We start from the raw sequence: 9,952 nt of genomic DNA on the forward strand, positions 1-9,952 counted from the left end.
GTCATCATAAACATTCAAATTTATTTTTGAATATTATAATGAAAGTACTTCAGTTAACTGTGTATGTAGGTTTCTAAGCAGTGTTAGAAAGTGATGAAATTTCTAAAAAGGCAATCATTATCCCAAGGAAATACTACCGTACTACCTGCAAGCCTTTCCTTTATCAGATTGTAGCATTCTAATATACGAAATAAAAAAAAAAAAAAACATCAAGTGTCCTTGCATTTTTAGCACTTCATTTTTTAGCTGTTTGTTATTCGGAATGTGAATTTTATTTCTTCATTAAGACAGAATATAACATGAAATTATAACAGAAAAACAAATTATGAAATTATAATACTATTGTGGTTTATTTTTCTTAGACTTACTCATACAAAAAAACAATCTGTCGATTTACATATCGTAAGTAACCAGACGTTTGTAGTTTTCAACTTCGCACTTTATTTTGTCATTTTTTCTCTTTTGATTCGAGCGTCACTGACGAGTCTTTAGTAGACGAAACGAGCTTCTGGTGTACAAAATGTCAATGTCAATCCCGGTATCTATGATGAGTATATTTCCAACTGCAGAGTATCATAATAAGGCATTTTTAGCTTCAAACATGAACTTTTCACAAAAAAAAGAAAAGAAGCTGGAATTTTCCTTAACGTCAAGTTCGGCTTTATAAATGATATCCTCTAACGGAATAAGTCAAAGTTAGGTGACCATGTTGATCGCAACTATCTATACTACTAAAATACGAGGTCCAATTTGTTAGCCGGTATGACGTAAACACGACGGATCAAAGAATTCAACTTTATATATAACTAATATAGCACAATGGTGTTGATTAAAAATTACATCATTCACATGTATATGTCATATGTAGTTTCCGGTTGTTGTGTATAAAAAAAGATTTTGAAGGCAGAAAAAAACTGTGCACCTTATAATCAACATGGCTTTATCAAATGACAATACGAATACTAAAAATCCAGGCATAAAATAAAGCATAGCTACTTTCCAATTTGTTAGCCGGCATGACGTAAAAACGACGAATTTATATACACTGGTGTTGATCATAAAATTACAACATTCCACGCCCTTTTGTTTTCCACATAATTAATATTACCAATAATTAACAAGTGCCGGGTCAACAGGTTCAAACAGAAAGGTTTTAAAAGCAGAGAAAACTGTGCACCTTATAATCAGCATTACTTTATCAGATGAGAATACGAATACTAAAAATCCAGGCTAAAAATAAGGCGTTGGTATATAATTCAGCCACGGACCCACGATGTCGCGAGCGTGTTCTAGTTCCTTTAAATTAAGGACAGTCTACCGATGTGCAAGTCTCGTATATCTATTAGGAAGAAACAAATCAACCTAACAAATAGAAAATTAGGAAATTGCATGAACTCCAAAAGGAGCAAGACCTGGTGCATCAATGAGATAAGCGTCTCCTGCTCTGCATGTATTACCCGCCATGCAAATCACACTCAGTCAGAATGTCACAATAGATAACAGGACACAATCGGTAAAATAACAGATCAGACGACTAAAATACTTAAGAATTTAATGCTTCTTTTTGTAAATTCATTGGGGTGTAAAAGCGTTGACAGAAGTACATTTTGTATGAAGCGCGGAAGCGCTTTTTTCTAAAAATGTGCGCACGGTCAACGCTTTTACAACCCTATAAAATTACTAAAAGAAGCATTCAATACTTATAATTACATTTATTTAGCTAGGATCATGAAAACACGATTTCTATCAAGTTTTCTTATATTTACCTGCGCACTTTATTGTGGGAGGTCGTGTCATCACGAATGTTACATTTCATTTTGAAATGAAGGTTAATTTCAGAATGACACGAGATTGTTGTTAGCCAATCAAAATAACGTATCATAATGAAACTTGCATGCAATGTAATTATTGGTATTTAAAGATCCAAGACCAAAACATGTCGCTAGTTAGTTATGAAACCGACTCATTGTATCGGTTAACTTATTTGTGATGATGACGTAAAACTGATGTAAGTGTCGATTCCAGTCGTTCTTCCTCATATCTCTGTTGGAGCCGTTTTTGTGTAAGGACCAAACCCCGGATAATAAAATCAGTATATTGTAATCATGAACGGGCGTACGTATTAACTGAGATATGTAAACGCCATACGATGGAGCAGAGGATATATTACTGCTGAGCAATGCCCAGGGAAGTTAATAATTTGAAAGTTGAAATCATAATGTTTGTCATCGATTCTCGTTTGAAGTCTTCCATGTTTGTCAATATCGAGTAAAAATCAAGATATGAACTAATCCTTCTGTTGTTAGTTTCCTTAATATTTAATTCACTGGGATATAGATGTGAGCACACATTGAAATGTGGCTTATTGAGTGACAGAATATATTCAATATACCTGAAAGTGAAACTACAGATCTTTTGCAAGATGATTTTTCTTGTCTTTGAAGGGTCTGCATGAATTAAAAAATTAAAACGAAGGATACCATAGACACACTTAAGTCATATTCTGATTCATTTCTATAGAATATTGACAATCAGGATCGGTTGAGATCTAAACCTTACGACAAAACAGGTGATTTCATTATACCACTGTGAACTTTCAATTTCTCTGTAGCTGAATTCTATTAGCGCCAGCATATTGGAGTATATTGTTCCGAGCTTTTATACGATATTCCAAGGCTTATGTTTCAAATCAAGATTTCCCTGACAAATGGTTGTTTCTTACATACCTTCCACATATAGTACCTCAAATGGTGACTGGGGAATATAAATGTTGTCACCTTCCACCTATAGTACCTCAATGGATGACTGGGGAATAGACATGTTGTCACCTTCCACATATAGTACCTCAATGGATGACTGTGGAATAGACATGTTGTCACCTTCCACATATAGTACCTCAATGGATGACTGTGGAATAGACATGTTGTCATCTTCCACATATAGTACCTCAAATGGTGACCGAGGAATAGAAATGTTGTCATCTTCCACATATAGTACCTCAATGGATGACTGGGGAATAGACATGTTGTCACCTTCCACATATAGTACCTCAATGGATGACTGGGGAATAGACATGTTGTCACCTTCCACATATAGTACCTCAATGGATGACTGGGGAATAGACATGTTGTCACCTTCCACATATAGTACCTCAATGGATGACTGGGGAATAGACATGTTGTCACCTTCCACATATAGTACCTCAATGGATGACTGGGGAATAGACATGTTGTCACCTTCCACATATAGTACCTCAATGGATGACTGGGGAATAGACATGTTGTCACCTTCCACATATAGTACCTCAAATGGTGACCGAGGAATAGAAATGTTGTCATCTTCCACATATAGTACCTCAATGGATGACTGGGGAATAGACATGTTGTCACCTTCCACATATAGTACCTCAATGGATGACTGGGGAATAGACATGTTGTCACCTTCCACATATAGTACCTCAATGGATGACTGGGGAATAGACATGTTGTCACCTTCCACATATAGTACCTCAATGGATGACTGGGGAATAGACATGTTGTCACCTTCCACATATAGTACCTCAATGGATGACTGGGGAATAGACATGTTGTCACCTTCCACATATAGTACCTCAAATGGTGACCGAGGAATAGAAATGTTGTCACCTTCCACATATAGTACCTCAATGGATGACTGGGGAATATACATGTTGTCACCTTCCACATATAGTACCTCAAATGGTGACCGAGGAATAGAAATGTTGTCATCTTCCACATATAGTACCTCAATGGATGACTGGGGAATAGACATGTTGTCACCTTCCACATATAGTACCTCAAATGGTGTCCGAGGAATAGAAATGTTGTCACCTTCCACATATAGTACTTCAATGGATGACTGGGGAATAGACATGTTGTCACCTTCCACATATAATACCTCAATGGATGACTGGGGAATAGACATGTTGTCACCTTCCACATATAGTACCTCAATGGATGACTGGGGAATAGACATGTTGTCACCTTCCACATATAGTACCTCAAATGGTGACCGAGGAATAGAAATGTTGTCATCTTCCACATATAGTACCTCAATGGATGACTGGGGAATAGACATGTTGTCACCTTCCACATATAGTACCTCAATGGATGACTGGGGAATAGACATGTTGTCACCTTCCACATATAGTACCTCAATGGATGACTGGGGAATAGACATGTTGTCACCTTCCACATATAGTACCTCAAATGGTGACCGAGGAATAGAAATGTTGTCATCTTCCACATATAGTACCTCAATGGATGACTGGGGAATAGAAATGTTGTCACCTTCCACATATAATACCTCAATGGATGACTGGGGAATAGACATGTTGTCACCTTCCACATATAGTACCTCAATGGATGACTGGGGAATAGACATGTTGTCACCTTCCACATATAGTACCTCAATGGATGACTGGGGAATAGACATGTTGTCACCTTCCACATATAGTACCTCAAATGGTGACCGAGGAATAGAAATGTTGTCATCTTCCACATATAGTACCTCAATGGATGACTGGGGAATAGACATGTTGTCACCTTCCACATATAGTACCTCAAATGGTGTCCGAGGAATAGAAATGTTGTCACCTTCCACATATAGTACCTCAATGGATGACTGGGGAATAGACATGTTGTCACCTTCCACATATAGTACCTCAAATGATGACTGGGGAATAGACATGTTGTCACCTTCCACATATAGTACCTCAATGGATGACTGGGGAATAGACATGTTGTCACCTTCCACATATAGTACCTCAAATGGTGACCGAGGAATAGAAATGTTGTCACCTTCCACATATAGTACCTCAATGGATGACTGGGGAATAGACATGTTGTCACCTTCCACATATAGTACCTCAATGGATGACTGGGGAATAGACATGTTGTCACCTTCCACATATAGTACCTCAAATGGTGACCGAGGAATAGAAATGTTGTCATCTTCCACATATAGTACCTCAATGGATGACTGGGGAATAGACATGTTGTCACCTTCCACATATAGTACCTCAATGGATGACTGGGGAATAGACATGTTGTCACCTTCCACATATAGTACCTCAATGGATGACTGGGGAATAGACATGTTGTCACCTTCCACATATAGTACCTCAATGGATGACTGGGGAATAGACATGTTGTCACCTTCCACATATAGTACCTCAATGGATGACTGGGGAATAGACATGTTGTCACCTTCCACATATAGTACCTCAAATGGTGACCGAGGAATAGAAATGTTGTCACCTTCCACATATAGTACCTCAATGGATGACTGGGGAATATACATGTTGTCACCTTCCACATATAGTACCTCAAATGGTGACCGAGGAATAGAAATGTTGTCATCTTCCACATATAGTACCTCAATGGATGACTGGGGAATAGACATGTTGTCACCTTCCACATATAGTACCTCAAATGGTGTCCGAGGAATAGAAATGTTGTCACCTTCCACATATAGTACTTCAATGGATGACTGGGGAATAGACATGTTGTCACCTTCCACATATAATACCTCAATGGATGACTGGGGAATAGACATGTTGTCACCTTCCACATATAGTACCTCAATGGATGACTGGGGAATAGACATGTTGTCACCTTCCACATATAGTACCTCAAATGGTGACCGAGGAATAGAAATGTTGTCATCTTCCACATATAGTACCTCAATGGATGACTGGGGAATAGACATGTTGTCACCTTCCACATATAGTACCTCAATGGATGACTGGGGAATAGACATGTTGTCACCTTCCACATATAGTACCTCAATGGATGACTGGGGAATAGACATGTTGTCACCTTCCACATATAGTACCTCAAATGGTGACCGAGGAATAGAAATGTTGTCATCTTCCACATATAGTACCTCAATGGATGACTGGGGAATAGAAATGTTGTCACCTTCCACATATAATACCTCAATGGATGACTGGGGAATAGACATGTTGTCACCTTCCACATATAGTACCTCAATGGATGACTGGGGAATAGACATGTTGTCACCTTCCACATATAGTACCTCAATGGATGACTGGGGAATAGACATGTTGTCACCTTCCACATATAGTACCTCAAATGGTGACCGAGGAATAGAAATGTTGTCATCTTCCACATATAGTACCTCAATGGATGACTGGGGAATAGACATGTTGTCACCTTCCACATATAGTACCTCAAATGGTGTCCGAGGAATAGAAATGTTGTCACCTTCCACATATAGTACCTCAATGGATGACTGGGGAATAGACATGTTGTCACCTTCCACATATAGTACCTCAAATGATGACTGGGGAATAGACATGTTGTCACCTTCCACATATAGTACCTCAATGGATGACTGGGGAATAGACATGTTGTCACCTTCCACATATAGTACCTCAAATGGTGACCGAGGAATAGAAATGTTGTCACCTTCCACATATAGTACCTCAAATGGTGACCGAGGAATAGAAATGTTGTCATCTTCCACATATAGTACCTCAAATGGTGACTGGGGAATAGAAATGTTGTCACCTTCCACATATAGTACCTCAAATGGTGACTGGGGAATAGAAATGTTGTCACCTTCCACATATAGTATCTCAAATGGTGACCGAGGAATAGAAATGTTGTCATCTTCCACATATAGTACCTCAAATGGTGACTGGGGAATAGAAATGTTGTCACCTTCCACATATAGTACCTCAAATGGTGACTGGGGAATAGAAATGTTGTCACCTTCCACAAATAGTACCTCAAATGGTGACTGGGGAATAGAAATGTTGTCACCTTCCACATATAGTACCTCAATGGGTGACTGGGGAATAGACATGTTGTCACTTTGGTCTTCTTTCGACTGGCTGGAACACACTTGTCAAAGTGAGGGCGTCCGTTTAGTTGTTTGGGATGTAAAAGTACACAGCCGCGTCCGGTCAGTATGGCGACGTTAATTAAATCCGACGACTCATGTAAAGAGAGTGGCATGCTCTCTGCACATTAAGAACCCTTGCAACAACTCTTTGAGTTGTCCGCAAGTGGCCAGTCAAGTTAACATTTCCGTCACTCTACAATATAGCATCATTTTCCAGTGGCAGCTAAAATTTAACAGAAATTCATCCCTGACGATCTCTATCACAGGACATACCTATTGTAATTTATTGTTCAGTTGTTCTCGTCCTGAACATGCATAAAAGTATTTGCAACTGGACGTTAAACAACCAAAAATCAATCAATGAATCAATCGACATTTGTTATTGACTACCCTTTGGTATCTTCTCCCTCGTATCTAAGATCCAGGTCTGCGTTTCACATATAATCGTATGACTAAAAAATAAAATAACAAAAATACCGAACTCCAATAAAAATTCAAAACGGAAAGTCCCTTATCAAAGGGCAAAATCAAAAGCTCAAACACAACAAACGAATGGAAAACAACTGTCATATTCCTAACTTGGTACATACATTTCCTTATGTAGAAAATGGTGGATAAAAATGATCGTAAGTATTCTGAATTGTTCATGAATTACGATCAATTGCAGTCGTAGGATATGTTACGAAACGAGGGCATGTTTAAAGGAAACAGTTAAAAAACACTGATATGATTGTGTTAACCAAAGTAAGATCAATTTCTTTTTCTTCATGTCGAAATCAAAAACCTTAAATGTAAATGCATAATGAAAATTGTTTTGTATATGTCCGTTTTATAGTGTTGCATCTTTATCATTTATATGGTGTTCGCATATTGAACATTTATTTATCTTTGATAACATCATTTATCCAATATCATACATGTTTTAATGCAACTAAAAAGTAATAATGTTTTTCAAAGTTACACTTGATAAGTGCTTACTTGTCAAATGAAGTGGAAATCCTTTCGCAGTTGACTATGATTGAATCTTCTCTCGTCCAAATATTTTAACAAATGGTTTTCCCGCGGATTTATTGATCCTCCTTCCGATACCACTTAATTTTCATGTTAAACTTGTTACTGAAAATAAAAGGCTTGAGAAACATGTTTATTGCATTCAAAACCATTCCCGTTGGTTCCAAATGTAATCAGTTTGTGAAATCTCATACTTGTTAACAGTATAATATGCTGATCACACATATAAATGTCACGAGACTTTTGTTCAACCATTACATCTGATAACCACAGGGAATATATCACATCTCCATTTGTCTGATTCTAAAAATATTACACGAATATTTTCTTAAAATTAGACAAGTCAAAAGTGAACGATTTTGGAAAAAAAATCATCGGTAAAAACACAAATGGAAAATTGGTGGTCAAAAGAATAGAAAGAGGACCATTTGGTTCGATGAACAATGCAAGGCTCGATTTCATCTGATGTTGCAAAGTGCACATGCTAGCAACAATATATCCTTACATATGCTCTATCTGTATCTTTTTTTTGAAAACCTTATGGCTAGTAGTCCGTCGTCAGCATGAAAAGTCATCCTTGCTATCAAAGAACTTTTGTAGATCTATAATGCGAAAAAAAGAGAACGTACAAATCATAAGTCGGTGAAAAACCGACAATACCATGATGGCAAAAACCGACAATACCATGATGGCAAAAACCGACAATACCATGATGGCAAACCCGACAATACCATGATGGCAAAAAAACCGTCAATACCATGATGGCAAAAACCGACAATACCATGATGGCAAACCCGACAATACCATGATGGCAAAAACCGACAATACCATGATGGCAAACCCGACAATACCATGATGGCAAAAACCGACAATACCATGATGGCAAAAAACCGACAATACCATGATGGCAAAAAACGACAATACCATGATGGCAAAACCGACATTACCAAGATGGCAAAAACCGACAATACCATGATGGCAAAAAAACGAAAAAAGAGGAAAAGACAAACAACTATCGCAATACTCTACATAGAAAACTCAAGACTAAGCAACATGAAATTCACAAAAAACGGGGTTATATATTAGGGTTAGGCCTTTACCTAAAAAAAAAAACTCAAACACTGTATATATCTTTTTTCTGTTCTTAATAATCATCGGCATTACTTCTCACCGATTTCTGTATCACCCAACTTGCATATTACATATACATTTTACGAGGATTATCATTGGTTTCTGCAGTATTGCAAGAATGTTACTTAATAATCGATACATTAAAAACTTATTTACCCCTTTCTGATTTCCAATATTCCTAATAGAGACATTAAATTTAATGGCAACTATTTTGATTTATTCGTTTATTTTATTTATTTTTCACATTACATAATTACTATCAGCAATTATACTTTTATCTAATACAGACATTCTTGTCTTTTATTTCATACAAAATCATAAACTATCGTAAAAACTATAATGATTACTGTGCTATATAGGCAATCGTTTATAGTCACTTCAAAGATAATTCACCTCCCATCAATACAAAACACGATTTTCCAATTTAACACGAACAAGCTTGGCATTTAACTGACCATGCTAGATAATTTAATGGCCTACAATAATGTAAGAAAAGACTTCTCTCATGTTAATGCTTGTAGACATGCAAATTATCCAAGTTGTGATCTTTTGGTGGTGCAATGTACTTTAATATTAACATGACTGATATATCCTGTATAAAGCAGATTCAGTACCCAGATTCTCCGTAAATATCGAAGGTAGGTAATTTGATATGAACGATCACTTATCCAAATTGAAATCACAGTCAACTCAAAGGTGAGGGTTTAGAAACAAGTAGGTTAATTTGGAACATTCAATAAATACTTTAAACAGAAGAGTCAGGGATAGATGAAGTTAAACAGAATAGCTAGGGAGGAACGAAGTCAAACAGAATAGCCAGGGAGGGACGAAGTTAAACAGAATAGCTAGGGAGGGACGAAGATAAAGAGGATAGCCAGGGAGAGACGAAGTAAATACACATTTCTCAAATTTTAAGCCATCT

The sequence above is a fragment of the Mytilus californianus genome, unplaced genomic scaffold, assembly GCF_021869535.1.
Source record: "Mytilus californianus isolate M0D057914Y unplaced genomic scaffold, xbMytCali1.0.p SCAF_8, whole genome shotgun sequence".
NCBI classification, from domain to species: Eukaryota; Metazoa; Mollusca; class Bivalvia; order Mytilida; family Mytilidae; genus Mytilus; species Mytilus californianus.